General features: G+C 39.9%; 1 protein-coding gene across 1 annotated transcript in view; it reads right to left on the reverse strand.

Moving 5' to 3' along the window:
* The window catches only part of PEPD (peptidase D), a 422604-nt gene that overhangs the window by 147993 nt on the left and 260317 nt on the right, over nucleotides 1-14294 (reverse strand). The gene's annotated exons all lie outside the window — the stretch shown is intronic.

A 14294-nucleotide genomic window follows, 5' to 3' on the forward strand; every position in this document is an offset into this window, starting at 1 on the left:
ATCACAAGGTTAACCAAAACTCGGTGGATAAAAGAACAAAGCACTGCACTTTGTTTTGAGTGGTTGCCTAAGATAAGCACTTCTTAGGTATTGGTTTCACAATGCTAATAAACCTGCCCGTCAGACTGAAACATTTGAGTACGAGTACAAGGACAGATACAAGAATAATAATACATCAGATATACACTTTTGCCTGGAGACTACACTGTAACCAGAGATATCCACAATAAAAAAAAGAAACTACAAGCTTATTGAAATGTGCTGTGACAGTTTCTATTTTATTTGCATACAAAGACATAATGCATTTCTTTATGAAGGTGAAGGGCAATGATGTATTTAGAGAGTCCTAGAGGCAATACATGAAGAATATCAGCTAAAAGCAGAATATTAAAAAAAAAAAAATATGGCTCACGCAAGTTACCATCAATTTTCACAGCTTCAATCTAGGTGTGGATTTCTGTCACTTTGGAACATATGTGTGTCTATAAAATAGGCTACTACTACTACTATTTTACTATTTAGCATTTCTATAGCGCTACAAGGCATACGCAGCGCTGCACAAACATAGAAGAAAGACAGTCCCTGCTCAAAGAGCTTACAATCTAATAGACAAAAATAAATAAAGTAAGCACATCAAATCAATTAATGTGATCGGGAAGGAAGAGAGGAGGGTAGGTGGAGGCGAGTGGTTACGAGTCAAAAGCAATGTTAAAGAGGTGGGCTTTCAGTCTAGATTTAAAGGTGGCCAAGGATGGGGCAAGACGTAGGGGCTCAGGAAGTTTATTCCAGGCGTAGGGTGCAGCGAGACAGAAGGCGCGAAGTCTGGAGTTGGCAGTAGTGGAGAAGGGAACAGATAAGAAGGATTTATCCAAGGAGCGGAGTGCACGGGAAGGGGTGTAGGGAAGGACGAGTGTGGAGAGATACTGGGGAGCAGCAGAGTGAATACATTTATAGGTTAGTAGAAGAAGTTTGAACAGGATGCGAAAACGGATAGGGAGCCAGTGAAGGGTCTTGAGGAGAGGGGTAGTATGAGTAAAGCGACCCTGGCGGAAGATGAGACGGGCAGCAGAAGATGCTTACTTGGCCCTTCACACATAGAGGGTTATTTTATAACAAGTTGCCTAAGGGCACAAGTGGCATTACTGGGATCTCAGCATTTTTCTTCACCCTGATTTAAGGATATCTTTTGGACTTTGCATAGTTTTGAGAAACTCTTCAAAGAAATAAATATTACTTCATCAGCTTAAGATCTAGTCCCTTCAAAATTTATGGTACATTTACTACAACTATTATATCACGTTATACTGTTTATGATAAATGTTAGTTAGTCTTTCCTGTAGTCTTGTACCTTTCCAATGGAAAACAGCAATAGTGAGCTCTATTTTGAAAAACAACAAAAAAACCCAAACTACACTAGATCCATTTTTGCTTGAAAACTACAGACCAGTTTCACATCTTCCCTTTATCTGTAAACTGGGGGGGCGAAAACAGTATTTATGCAGTTTTAAAATTTTGCAAACAAGAAAACACTACTACATCCTTGCCAGTCTGGTTTCAGTGTTACACAGTAGTGAAACCACTTTGGTGGCTATGATTAGTAAGATAAATGAGGCCATAGATAGAGGCACTGTTGTTCCAAGTACTAGATTAAAGTACTTAAGTGAAAGTAAAAATAAAGGCATATTTTAATACTTAAGTACATTTGTAAAATGTTTTTCGCTATACTTTTACTTAAGTGAAAGTAAAAACGTTACTTCCTAATATAATACTTTCGAGTAAAAAGTAAAAGTACCATGACTGCAATTAATGCAACTATCGTTAACGTTTTTATTACACAAACTTTATCACTGCACAATTTAATCCACTTTGCTTTAGGAAAACTACATTTTGAAAGTGACTGCTAATCATGCAAATGTACGTTTGAGTCATTCCGCACAGCTATAAAGGTATTCAACAACGGCACTAGCAGAAAGTGGAATTCAGTCTGATAAACAGTTCCTTCCAATCAGGCCAGGTTGAAATATTACTGATGTCTTCTGACTGGGTCTGCAGGTTTTGATCAAGGGAAACTCTGAAACACTTGACTTCCATATAACAAATACCACCTTATCATCATTATTGTCATTACCATCTACACTATATACTAGCATCCTCATCTTTATCGTTGTCATCATCATCAGGCTTTCACAAAGGTGGAATCATTGTTCTAATAATTTTTTGACTGATGTCAAATTCACCTTTGAGATGATGCAAGAACGTCAAATGTGTGGGAAGCAGACTTCCTACTACTTCCTACTACTACTACTACCTAACATTTCTAGAGCGCTACTAGGGTTACGCAGCGCTGTACAAATTAACGAATAAGGACGGTCCCTGCTCAGAAGAGCTTACAATCTAAAGGACGAAATGTCAAGTTGGGGTAGTTGAGATTTCCTGAGAAGAGGTGTAGTGATTAGGTGCCGAAGGCGACATTGAAGAGGTGGGCTTGAGCAATGATTTGAAGATGGGTAGGGAGGGGGCCCGGCGTATGGGCTCAGGGAGTTTGTTCCAAGCATGGGGTGAGGCAGAAAGGGCGAAGCCTAGAGTTGGCGGTGGTGGAGAAGGGTACTGAAAGGAGGGATTTGTCTTGAGAGCGGAGGTTACGGGTAGGGACGTAAGGGGAGATGAGGGTAGAGAGGAATGAAGGGCTGCAGATTGAGTGCATTTGTAGGTGAGTAGGAGAAGCTTGAACTGTATGCGGTATCTGATCGGAGCCAGTGAAGTGACTTGAGGAGTGGGGTGATATGAGTGTATCGGTTAAGGTGGAAGATAAGACGTGCGGCAGAGTTCTGAATGGACTGAAGGGGGATAGATGGCTAAATACTATTAATCCAGTGGCTAGTCAACCCAATGTAAAGTTTTCCATGGATGATCAGCAGTCTGCTGTGATAGAGAAATGTGTCTGTTCACCAAGAATAACTAAAAGCTTCAGCTTCATCTCCACTTTAAAGTGGCCCAACTCATCACTGTTCTATTTGATTGGAGACCAGTTCAACAAACATAGGCAACTCCACTATTCTTTTAGCTATATTCACTGAATAGCAAAATTTAAGATGAGATGATCCACTGTATCCGTGACAAGTTTTGTAATAGCAAACCCTGTTCCCAATCTTGCTGTTTCATTTGGTTACCGGGGAATTGTCATTTACATCTCACTTCTGCTTTTACGTTTAAGTATAAGCATCAGATGTAAACTGAGCAAAAGTAGTAACAACTGATGAAATTACTTCTTCAGTAAAAAGTAACAAATAGTATCCTGTACTTCTCTACAATTAAAAGTGATAAAACTCTTACTTAAGTATAAATACTAGTTACATTTGCTTCGTTACTATACAACACTGGATGAGGTCAGATTGTGTTTATTTGTTCCCTTAGATTCGTCTTAGATTTGACTTAGTAGACTATGACCTGCTTCTTTCGCATCTAAAAGAAGTTGGTTTAAGAGAGAGAGAGCTCATCAATGCTTCAGCTCATTTCTTGCAGACTGTTTTTAAAAATTTTCTTACAACCGCAGCCCTTGAAATGTGGCATACCGCTGGGCTCAATTATTTCTCCTTTAATTTGTAATCTATTTTTGAGCCTGTTAGCACTCTTGGTCCAGACATTAGGTATTTGGCATACTTTTTTGCCAATGAAATTCAGTTGATTATGGTATGTGGATGGGTCAAAATATGCTTTTTCTACTGCTCTTCTTCTAGAGCATGCTGGTTGTCAGAATCATCATCTTAAGTTGAACCACACTAAATCTAAAGCCATGTGGGTTACAAATAATTGTTGTGCCAACAGTGAGCTCTCTCTCATTAGGTCACTTGAGTCCTATTTAAAAATTCTAGAGTACTTTAGAATCTATCTGATGTTTGAACCACACATTGCTTCTGTGATATGGACCTGTTTGGGATCACTTCGTTTGATCAGAGAAGTTTGACCTTTGCCGATAAACCTTCAGGATATAATTTGGTTCATCAACTAGTCCTGACAAATTGGATTATGCTAATTGACTTTTCAATGGGTTTTACTAAGTAATTCTATAAATCGCTTACAATCTGTTCAAAATATCACTGGTGCATCTTGGCATTATCATATATCACCAATGCTAAAAGAAGCTCATTGGTTGTGGTAGGGGGTATTCCCTGTGATCTAGCCTAAGCTGGTCTTGGCCTATACAAGCCTATGACATCTTGGTATAATAAGATGGCTGCTGCGACATCTCTGTGTCAGCAAGATCCAGCTTCAGCTTGTGGAAAATCACTGACAGGCTTGCTAAAACCAAGGACAGTCTGTGTTCTAAACACCCCCCTTCTATCACCCTGAGAACGGAGTAGGGAGGCAGACATGGCTCCAGAAGGTACCATTCTCCAAGGTCACAAAACAAAGAACTCTTCTTGCCATGTACTGAACTGGACAAGATCCTGATTGGTCCTACCGTCACCTGACCGAGAGGTACGGGGAAAGCGGAACAGAAGGTAGTGAGTCGGAGACCCTTGGAAGAGGGGCAACTGGTAAGAGGACCTGAGAAATCCAGCAAGGCTCGGGGGAGCCAGAGACTTTGTATGATACCAACCTTGTGACCTGCATCCTGGTGCAAATACCTGTGGCAGAGATATTGGCTCTGATAACCAAAGGAGTGACGGGAACCTACGTGTTTGCTGATAAAGACCTGCACTACATAAGACACAGACAGCTAAAATAGCGTCTGGGGAGATTCTGCTCCAGTCTTATCTGAAGCCGTCATCAGGACAGCGTGGTAAGATCACAGTGATATATTTCCTGGTCTGGGGTTACGCAGTGGTTTTATCTAAGTACGACTGGTTTATGTCAGCTCTTGGTCAGGGACAGCTGCTAATGTGTATTTTGCATAAGATGTGATAAGTTTCATAAGGGATTATAGGTTATCAGTTGTACTGTTCTAATCATTACCGTACTTAGTCCTCAGGATAATCAGAGTGTAGTTAGACATATATTTTGGTATTGCTCATATCAGTAAGGGATATTTTTATTGCATAGCTAGCGCAGAGTATTTCTATTTCTTATCCATAATAAAGCTAATATATATATCTATCTATCAGCTGTGTCTTTCTTTTTCACTCGAACACACCAACACAACCTGGAGAGGTGCCAGAAGCAAGATTCCGGTATCTCACCCTAGACAGAGCTAGTGAAGTCTGTTAGGCAGACTTATGCATCAGGGAATCTTGGTATAAGTAATCTGTGGGTACCTGTTGCCCTAGGTATATTTATCTCACCCTACATTGTCATGCTCCTACAGAATGAAATTTAAGATTTGATGTTAGCTCATATAGCTCTGGGCTTTCACAATAACTGACAATCTCTTGATTCCTTATACTCCTGGAAGTTTTATGATCACAAATGCAGACGCGATTGGTGACTCCTTTATCTAGAGCACTGTTTCTCAACCTTTTTCAGTCAGTACACACCTGACAGGACAATGCTTGCATATGCAACACACTGCATACATAACTTTCACAGACTTTTGGTCTGAAACAGTATGGCAGTTCTAACGAATTAAACGTAAACATTCTCTGCATATACAACAACCCTATCTCCCTCTAACAATAGGTGCAAATCAGAACACACACATTTTCTCTATGGAAGATAATAATTCAAAAATAAAAATAATAAATAAAAAAATCTCAGATTCTCATGTCATCTGAATAATAGCAACATAACTCTCCTCCACTACCAGGCACATTGTGAAATAACCAAGATCAGTATGCAACTAAACACACGTGCTTATATGCTAGTACCAACTATAACTCATAAGAGCAAATGTGTTACCAGGAAAACCAAACCTACAAAGGCTCAACTTCTTATTTTTTTTTTGTTTTTAGAGGAGAAAAGGCCTCAGAGATACTTGCCCAAATTAGGCTGCATGCACACTGGCAGCATAGCTGCATTCTCTTAAGAAGCTACCATTTAACCCAGCGTTTCCCAAACTGTGCGCCGTGGCAAATCCCGACCTCCCTTCCAAACTGTTTACTGCACACAGCAGTGCAAAAGCGACAGAAAAACAACAACAACAAAAAAAACAAAGCGCAGGACTCCAGCAGTCTTCAAGCATGTGCTGTCAAGTTCTGCCAATCCTCTATCCCCGTAACCAGAAGTTGATGTCAGCGGGGGCAGAGGACCAGCAGACCCGACGTACATGCCTGAAGGATGCGGCCCCACAATTGTTGTGTTTTTTTTTTTGTCTCGGCCAATGGGGACAAGGACGTAAACGGAATTCGGGATTTGGAGGTTGGATGAAAACAGGAGATGGGATGAAGTCAAATAATTGAAGCCAGTAGGTCATAGTCTCCATTTTCATTCCCATTAAAAAAAAAAAAGCAAGTAAACCTATGAGCTTGCTGCATCCAAGTTGTCATTCTTTATTGTTGGTAGCATTTTTTATTTAATCTCACTTATATTTTTAAAACATGCTGGCTTCTGCAGCATACAGATCTACATAGAGGAAGTATAACAATGGAATAGCTTTTCATAGGTAAATAGTAATTTGTTATAACTCGTAATCAGTGTGTTATTGGAGGGGCTGGTTATAGGGTCATCCTAGCACTGATATATTTGTGCAGATAAAAAGATGGAGACCTGTGTGTCTGTGTGAGGCAGAGACCTGTGTGGTGCGGGGGGGGGGGGGGGGGGGGTGGGGAGCAGAGGTTGGGGGTGCCGCGAAAAGTTGCTCAGACAAGAAGGGTGCCGTGAACTGAAAAATTTTGGGAACCACTGATTTAATCATTGGTCATAAAAAAAACTCCTCTCTTTTTTTATCATTTCTTTACTTATTTCAATTCTATTTCTTTCAATGACATTCCGTCTGTATTGTTTAAAAGGATGCTGGGAATGTACAGCACTTATCTTTTAAAGAAAGCCCGACAGGGCCACCATTTCACTCCTGTTCTGAGCAGAATACTGGGCTAGATGAACCACTGGTCTGACTCAGTATGGCTATTCTTATGTTTGAAGGCCAAGTGGGGTTACTGAGGGAAAATGAGGGAGAGGTGGACTTGTGTGGTGGGGAGGATGAGAGAGAGAGATGCTGGGCTTGGCGGGGGATGGGGAAGAGATGCTGCCATGTTTAGGGAAGAAAAGACAGTGACCACTGGAGCCACTGCTCTGCCTGTGTGCTGGCCCCACACAATAGCAGTATTTTGCGACACATCGGTTGAGAACATAACATCATAAGAATGGCCATACTGGGTCAGACCAATGGTCCACCTAGCCCAGTATCCTGTTTTCCAACAGTGGCCAAGCCAGTCACAAGTACCTGGCAGAAACCCAAATAGTGGCAATATTCCATGCTACCAATCCCAGGGCAAGCACTAGCTTCCAAATGTCTGTCTCAATAGCAGACTATGGACTTTTTCCTCCAGGAACTTGACCAAACTTAACGAGGCCAGCCAGACAAGGGGTATTTCTAGAGCCTATACTCCTGCCTGTTTGTTTTGTTACATTTGTACTCCGTGCTTTCCCACTCATGGCAGGCTCAATGCAGCTTATATGGGGCAATGGAGGTTAAGTGACTTGCCCAGAGTCACAAGGAGCTGCCTGTGCCTGATGTGGGAATCAAACTCAGTTACTCAGTTCCCCGGGACCAAAGTCCACCACCCTAACCACTAGGCCACTCCTCCACTCCTATTTGGAACCCTCTTTATGGAATACTGTACCTCAATTTTGAGGTAAGAAACACTGTCCATTTTTACAAGGCCAAGCCTTTTTTTTTTTTTACTATGACTTTTACAGACTCATAAGCAGTCATGAGAATTACACAGTTATGTTTTAAAGAGATTCAGGTTGGGATGTATAGCTGTATTCAGGAATTTTATTTTATTTTATAGATTTGATGGTTATGCTCTATTTTTGTTTACTTACTTTACTGTAAACCGCTTCGTCTGCCTTTAGAAAGGCTGTATATCAAATTTAAAAAATAAACAAACATGAATTAAATCAAAACAGTAAAAGAGGCCCTTAGGTTATAAGTCCCCTCGGGCAGAAAATATTTACATTACATGCCTTGAATCTGGGTTTGAAAAGGAAAGAAATTAAATCCCAAATCCAAAAGATTTCCCCCATTTGCTCCTCCCTAAACTATAAATCAAGATCCAAAAGGTCAGACAACCATTTAGAGGAATCTGAGAATTTTAAAACAAGAAGTGATAGGGCAAGAGAGTGAAACTTAGATTTAACATTATACTTCTTTTACAATATGTTGCATAAAAAGGCCAAATGTTCTGCCAGCTCTAGCATGTAAAACTGTCATCAAGGAACAGGCAGAAGCTTTGACTTATTTTGCTGAATATAGCTGAGGTTCCAGATTTTCCAATAGAGACCATAAAGCACCAGGTAAGATAGTTAAAGCTGAAGCACAAAATATTGCACATCATTTCTCCATTATTTCCAGTATGATTTTTTATTCTCTTTTAAAAGAAATATATATATATATCCAGGCTGATATTTATGACCGGGGTTTTTTTTTTAAAGCCTCATAAAGATAAGATGGAAAACACACACAATTTCAATCAACTTGTGCATGGCACTAACAACTTTTGAGGTTGGTTGAAATGACCACATGCATTATTTATCAAGTGATGACTTATGCATTAGTACAGCACCAGCTAAACCAAGGGAAGGATGGGAAAGAGGTGGATGAGGTTATCTTTAGTATCCTACATGCTTGGCATAGTCAGCATACTCCTCATCAAATCAGGTGGGTTTGGTTCATCTTTCTTCCTTTAGACATGGTTTAAACTATTACTCTTAAGGTCTCTAACCAAATATTTGATATAAAGTAATCCTCTACAAATCACAGCCAATTCTGTTACAATTACAATCCACAGCAACAAAGGGCCTGTTCAGAGGCGTAGCTACGGGTGGGCCTGGGTGGGCCCAGGCCCACCCAATTTCAGCCCAGGCCCGCCCAGCGCCAGCACCCATTGCCGGCCACTGCTGCTTTTCCTGTTGAGCAGCAGGGCCGGCGCTACAAAAAAGAAGAAGCGCTAACGGCGCTAAGGACGAGAAATGTTTAAAAAAAAAAAAAAAACGCGGCACCGGCAGGCACTGTCTCGGCAGCCTTGAGGCATTGGCTGCTGGCTCACAGACTCCTCCCGTCTGCGGGAGGAGCCTGCGAGCCAGCAGCCAATGCCTCAGCAGCCAATGCCTCAAGGCTGCCGAGACAGTGCCTGCCGGTGCCGCGCTTTTTTTTTTTTTTAAACCTTTCTCGTCCTTAGCGCCGTTAGCGCTTCTTCTTTTTTGTAGCGCCAGCCCTGCTGCTCAACAGGAAAAGCAGCAGTGGTCGGCAATGGGGGCTGGCGCTGGCATGCAGGGCGGGCCTCGTCGAAGAAAAGAGGGAAAAAATGAAGGATGGGGATAAAAAAGAGGGAAAACAGATGGAAGGATGGGGAGAAAGAGGGAAAACATGGAAGGATGGGGAGAAAAAGAGGGAAAACGGATGGATGGGGAGAAAGAGGGAAAACATGGAAGGATGGGGAGAAAAAGAGGGAAAACGGATGGATGGGGAGAGAGACTCTGGATGGAAGGATGGGGAGAGAAAGGGGAGAAACTGGAAGATGCAGAGAAAGGTGAGAGACTGGAAGGATGTGGAGAGAGAAGGGACACTGAACAGAAAAGGGTAGAGTGATACAGAGACACTGGTTAGAAAGAGGGAAGAGACATTAGATGGAAGGATCAGGAGAGAGGATAGATGGATGGAAGGATGGGGAGAGAAAGAGGGAAGACGCTGGATGGAAGGGTAGGGAGAAAGAGGTGACACTGGACGGAGGATGCAGAAAGAAAGAGGGGAGACTACTGGAAGGATGGGGAGAGAGAGGGAGACTGGAAGGATGTGGAGAGAAAGAAGAGAGCTGCTGGATGGAAAAGGAGAGTAGTGAAAGACTGGAGAATAAGAGGAAGGGGCATGGGGAGAACAAGGGTGAGAAAAAGATGAAAAGCCATAAGTAGATGAATGAAATTAAAGAATGGAAAGTAAGAATGAATTAAATCAGGACAGAGAGAGAGAGAGGCAGAAAAATATTAAAGAAAGCAAAGAAAAAGGAGAGAAAAATGAGAAATGGTCAGGAAACCGTGGCAGAAGAGTTAAGCGAAAACGAAGGGAAAGCAGAATCTAGAGACTGGGAGCGACACAATGAGAAAAAGTAAATGGCCATACAAGAAAGGTAAAGAAAATAATTTTATTTTTAATTTAGGATAAAGTAATATGGTACCTGTGTTAATGAAGTTTCAGAGACCAATACTTCCTTCCTTAGGTCAGGCGAGGATACCGTAACAGCATTATACTGACCTGAGGCAGGAGGTTTTGGCCTCTGAAAGCTCATTGAAAAGGGTGTTAGGCTATTAAATAAATTTTCTGAAATCTGATGCACTGAAAAGCAGCACTTTACCCTGTGTGACAAATGCATCTGATTAGCGTGACTAAATTTGCTGGGGGAGGGGGTAGAGAGAAAATTTTGTGCCCACACCACTTTGGGTTCAGGCCCATCCAAAATTGGCAGTCTGGCTACGCCACTGGCCTGTTTACTAAGGTATGGTAAATGTTAGGAGTGTGGCAAGCATCTGTCTTGCATTTACTTACAGCATGGTAAGCACATAAGCAGATAGCGCAGGTGAATCTGCATGTAAGACAGTCCCATACATAAGCTGATAACTTACCCGATTCCCCAACATCAAAAGCCTCTCTCCTCCCATATTCCCCAAACATATAATTGGGGACCCCCTAAAGACTCCACAATTCCTACTGGGGCATTTCCTGGTATTCTAGGGTTTAAGAGCAGAAGCAATCGCACATCACTCCTGACCCCTCTAGCGCTGGATTCAAATTCAAAATGGCAGTTGTGACCCTAGTGGCAATCTGGAGGTACTACCACTTTTGTGGTCTATTTGCCAAATAAGGCCAAACTCATTTTATATGTGGAAAAATGGGTCCCTGCACACTGTTTTAAAATTATGTATGCAATCTTGTATCCCACTGTTACAAATTACATTCTGGTTAACAGTTACAGTATTGGTTTACGTTTTACAGTTGAGTCTTATGATGCTGGTTTACAAATTACATTTTGGTTAGGAACTCATAAGGAAGGTATAGTTATATTATTTACAGTAGAATTTTTTTAAAGAGTGTGTTTCAGTTCTTTTCTGAAATGGAGATAATTCGTGATGCTTCTTATAATCTTTAGTATTGTGTTCCTTCCTCTCTTTGAAAGGAGTTAAAGACTTCAGATGGTCTGCTTATTGTTGTGAATTTTTTGAACTATAACTGCTGTGCGAACTTCCTCATCAGTCATAAAAACCTCTGTTCAGTGAATTTTTTAAATTATTTTTCTTAATTTTTTTTATTCTTTTCTTTCTATCTTTTCTTTATAACATAATGTTTCTAGTACCTTCCATATCAAGAACCCTAAAATTCAAGGACACTTATCTTGATATGATTCATATTCGGTTGCTCAACAGAGTGCCTCCGTTTCATAGCTTGCTTCCTCAGGATTCAAACCGCTAGCCGTTCACATTTTGTGTCTTGCACAATATAAAATAACAGAGCAAAATCTAGAGCTACTTTTTCCTTCGGATCTTATGGCAACATTTCTACCTGGTATTGTTTCTTCAGTTCTGTCTCGGCTTCTTAGTCAAAATCAAAATGGCGTCAAGCTTCTTTTTAAACTAGACGCTGTCATTTCTTAACCATCGCCACTAGCTATCTTATTACCACATCTTAAAGGGGCAGACTGAATCATTAACCTGCTACGTGCTCACTTGCACAGTTAATTCCCTTATTTACAGGAATACCTTTCATTCTATTTATTGTTTAGACCTTTTGGGATAATTGTAATTTATAAATTCATCTTGTTCCAATTGTAGCAATTTGTGGCCCCTATCTCCACCTCAAGTGGTACCCAAAACCTGATCAATGGCTACTTATTTATAATCTGGAAAGGTAAGCTGTTTCTCTATATTGTGCACAACTACAGGGGCTTCTGTTTTGTGTATATATATATACATATATATATATATATATTTTTTTTTTAATATAATAAATTATGTTTAGGTTCACTTAACCGTGGTTTCAAAGCTCTAGTTGTCTTCCCCACATATATCTTTGGACAGGGGCAAATCAGAACATAAACTACATGATTACTGATGCAATCTGTATGTTCTCTGATGGTGTAACATCTATCGGATTCATAAAGTCTTTTCTCGTCCACATTCTGGAGCAAAATGAACATGATCCACATATCTTACGTCCTCTGGTTTCTTCATTTGGCATTTCACTGGAATTTTTATTTTGTAAGATTTCTCTTAACATTCTTTCCCTGAAAATATGCTATTCTTAATTGATGATCCTTAAAAACAGGATGAGTTTGAATTATTCTCCAAGCTTCGGGCGAAAGGTTATCCTGATAAAATTTTGAAACAAGCGTATACAAGAACGAAATATAATCACAGGGAAATTTGTTGAACACCAATAGAGAAATGAAAGAAACTACACATATACAAAAACCTGTATTGTAAAATATACACAGGGTGCATCACAAGAAATTAAGATAATTAAGCAATACTGCAGAATAATTCAAACTCATCCTGTTTTTAAGGATCATCAATTAAGAATAGCATATTTTTGGGGAAAGAATATTAGAGAAATCTTACAAAATAAAGTTCCTAGTGAAATGAAGAAACCAGAGGACATAAGATATATGGATCATGTTCATTTTGCTCCCGCATGTTGACAACAAAAGACTCTACGAATCTGATAGACGAAAGATATTACACCATCAAAGGACATACAGATTGCAACAGTAATCATGTAGTTTATGTTCTGATTTGCCCCGTCTGAAGATATATGTGGGGAAGACAACTAGAGCTTTGAAACAACAGTCAAGTGAACCTAAAAATAATTTACTACATCAAAAAACAGAAGCCCCTGCACCTTTCCAGATTATAAATACGTAGCCATTGATCAGGTTTTAGGTACCATTTGAGGTGGAGATAGGGGCCACAAATTGCTACAATTGGAACAAAGATGAATCTATAAATTACAATTATCCCAAAAGGTCTAAACAATAAAATAGAATGAAAGGTATTAAATAAGGGAATTAACTATGCAAGTGAGCACATAGCAGGTTAATGATTCAGTCTGCCCCTTTAAGATGTGGTAATAAGATAGCTAGTTGGCGATTGGTTAAGAAATGACAGCGTCTAGTTTAAAAAGAAGTTTGACGCCATTTTGATTTTGTCTAAGAAGCCGAGACAGAACTAAAGGAACAATATCAGGTAGAAATAAATGTTGCCATACGATCCAAAGGAAAGTACATGTAGCTCTAGATTTTACTCAGTTATTTTATATTGTGCAGGACACAAAATGTGAATGGCTGGCGGTCTGATTCTTCAGGAAGCAAGCTGTGAAATGGAGGCGCTCTGTTGAGCAAACAGATGTGAATCATATCAAAATCAAGGAATTTTAGGGTTCCTGAAATGGAAGATACTAGAAACATTATGTTATAAAGAAAAGATAGAAAGAAAATAATAATAAAATTAAGAAAAAATAATTAGTTAATAAAATTCAGTGAACAGAGGTTTTTATGACTGATGAGGAAGTTCGCATGGCAGTTATAGCTGAAAATTCGCAACAAGCTGAGCATCTGAAGTCTTTTCCTCCTTTCAAAAAGAGTAAAATCTGGTATACTTGTTGTATTTTATTATTAGAAGTTTCTCATTAGCAAGACTCATGCCATACAGTTAATACAATATTAAGTTATATTTCTGCAATTGGGAAGATGAAGAAGTAGGTTGGGGGGGGGGGGGCACTTGGGTAGAGTTGCAACATATGTGCATACCTGATAAATATGCATGTGCTCACATAGCACACACATACATAGTTGTACCAGTCTTAGAGAAGGTATAATTTTGTGCACTACAAGGGATTACTGGAGGAACTATTTTGGCACATACAAGTAAATGTTGCAGGCCTTAACTTTTTTTTTTTTTTTAATATGCACAGTTTTAAAAATTACCTCTAAATTGTATTTAGTTCAATGCATCTAGTATATTTCTTTCATTGCCCTTTATTCTTGGTATTTTACTTGAAAAACCTTGGGGAAAAAGTTGGAGGATGTCAGAAGGAGAATGTGGGTTCTCACTGTTGACCAAATCTTACCTGCCTTATAAAGAAACATAAATATGGTGCCAACCATCTGATTTTAGTGGTGCCAACAATCTGGCAGTAGTAAACCCAAAAG

Source organism: Microcaecilia unicolor, chromosome 5, assembly GCF_901765095.1.
Source record: "Microcaecilia unicolor chromosome 5, aMicUni1.1, whole genome shotgun sequence".
Taxonomy (NCBI): Eukaryota; Metazoa; Chordata; class Amphibia; order Gymnophiona; family Siphonopidae; genus Microcaecilia; species Microcaecilia unicolor.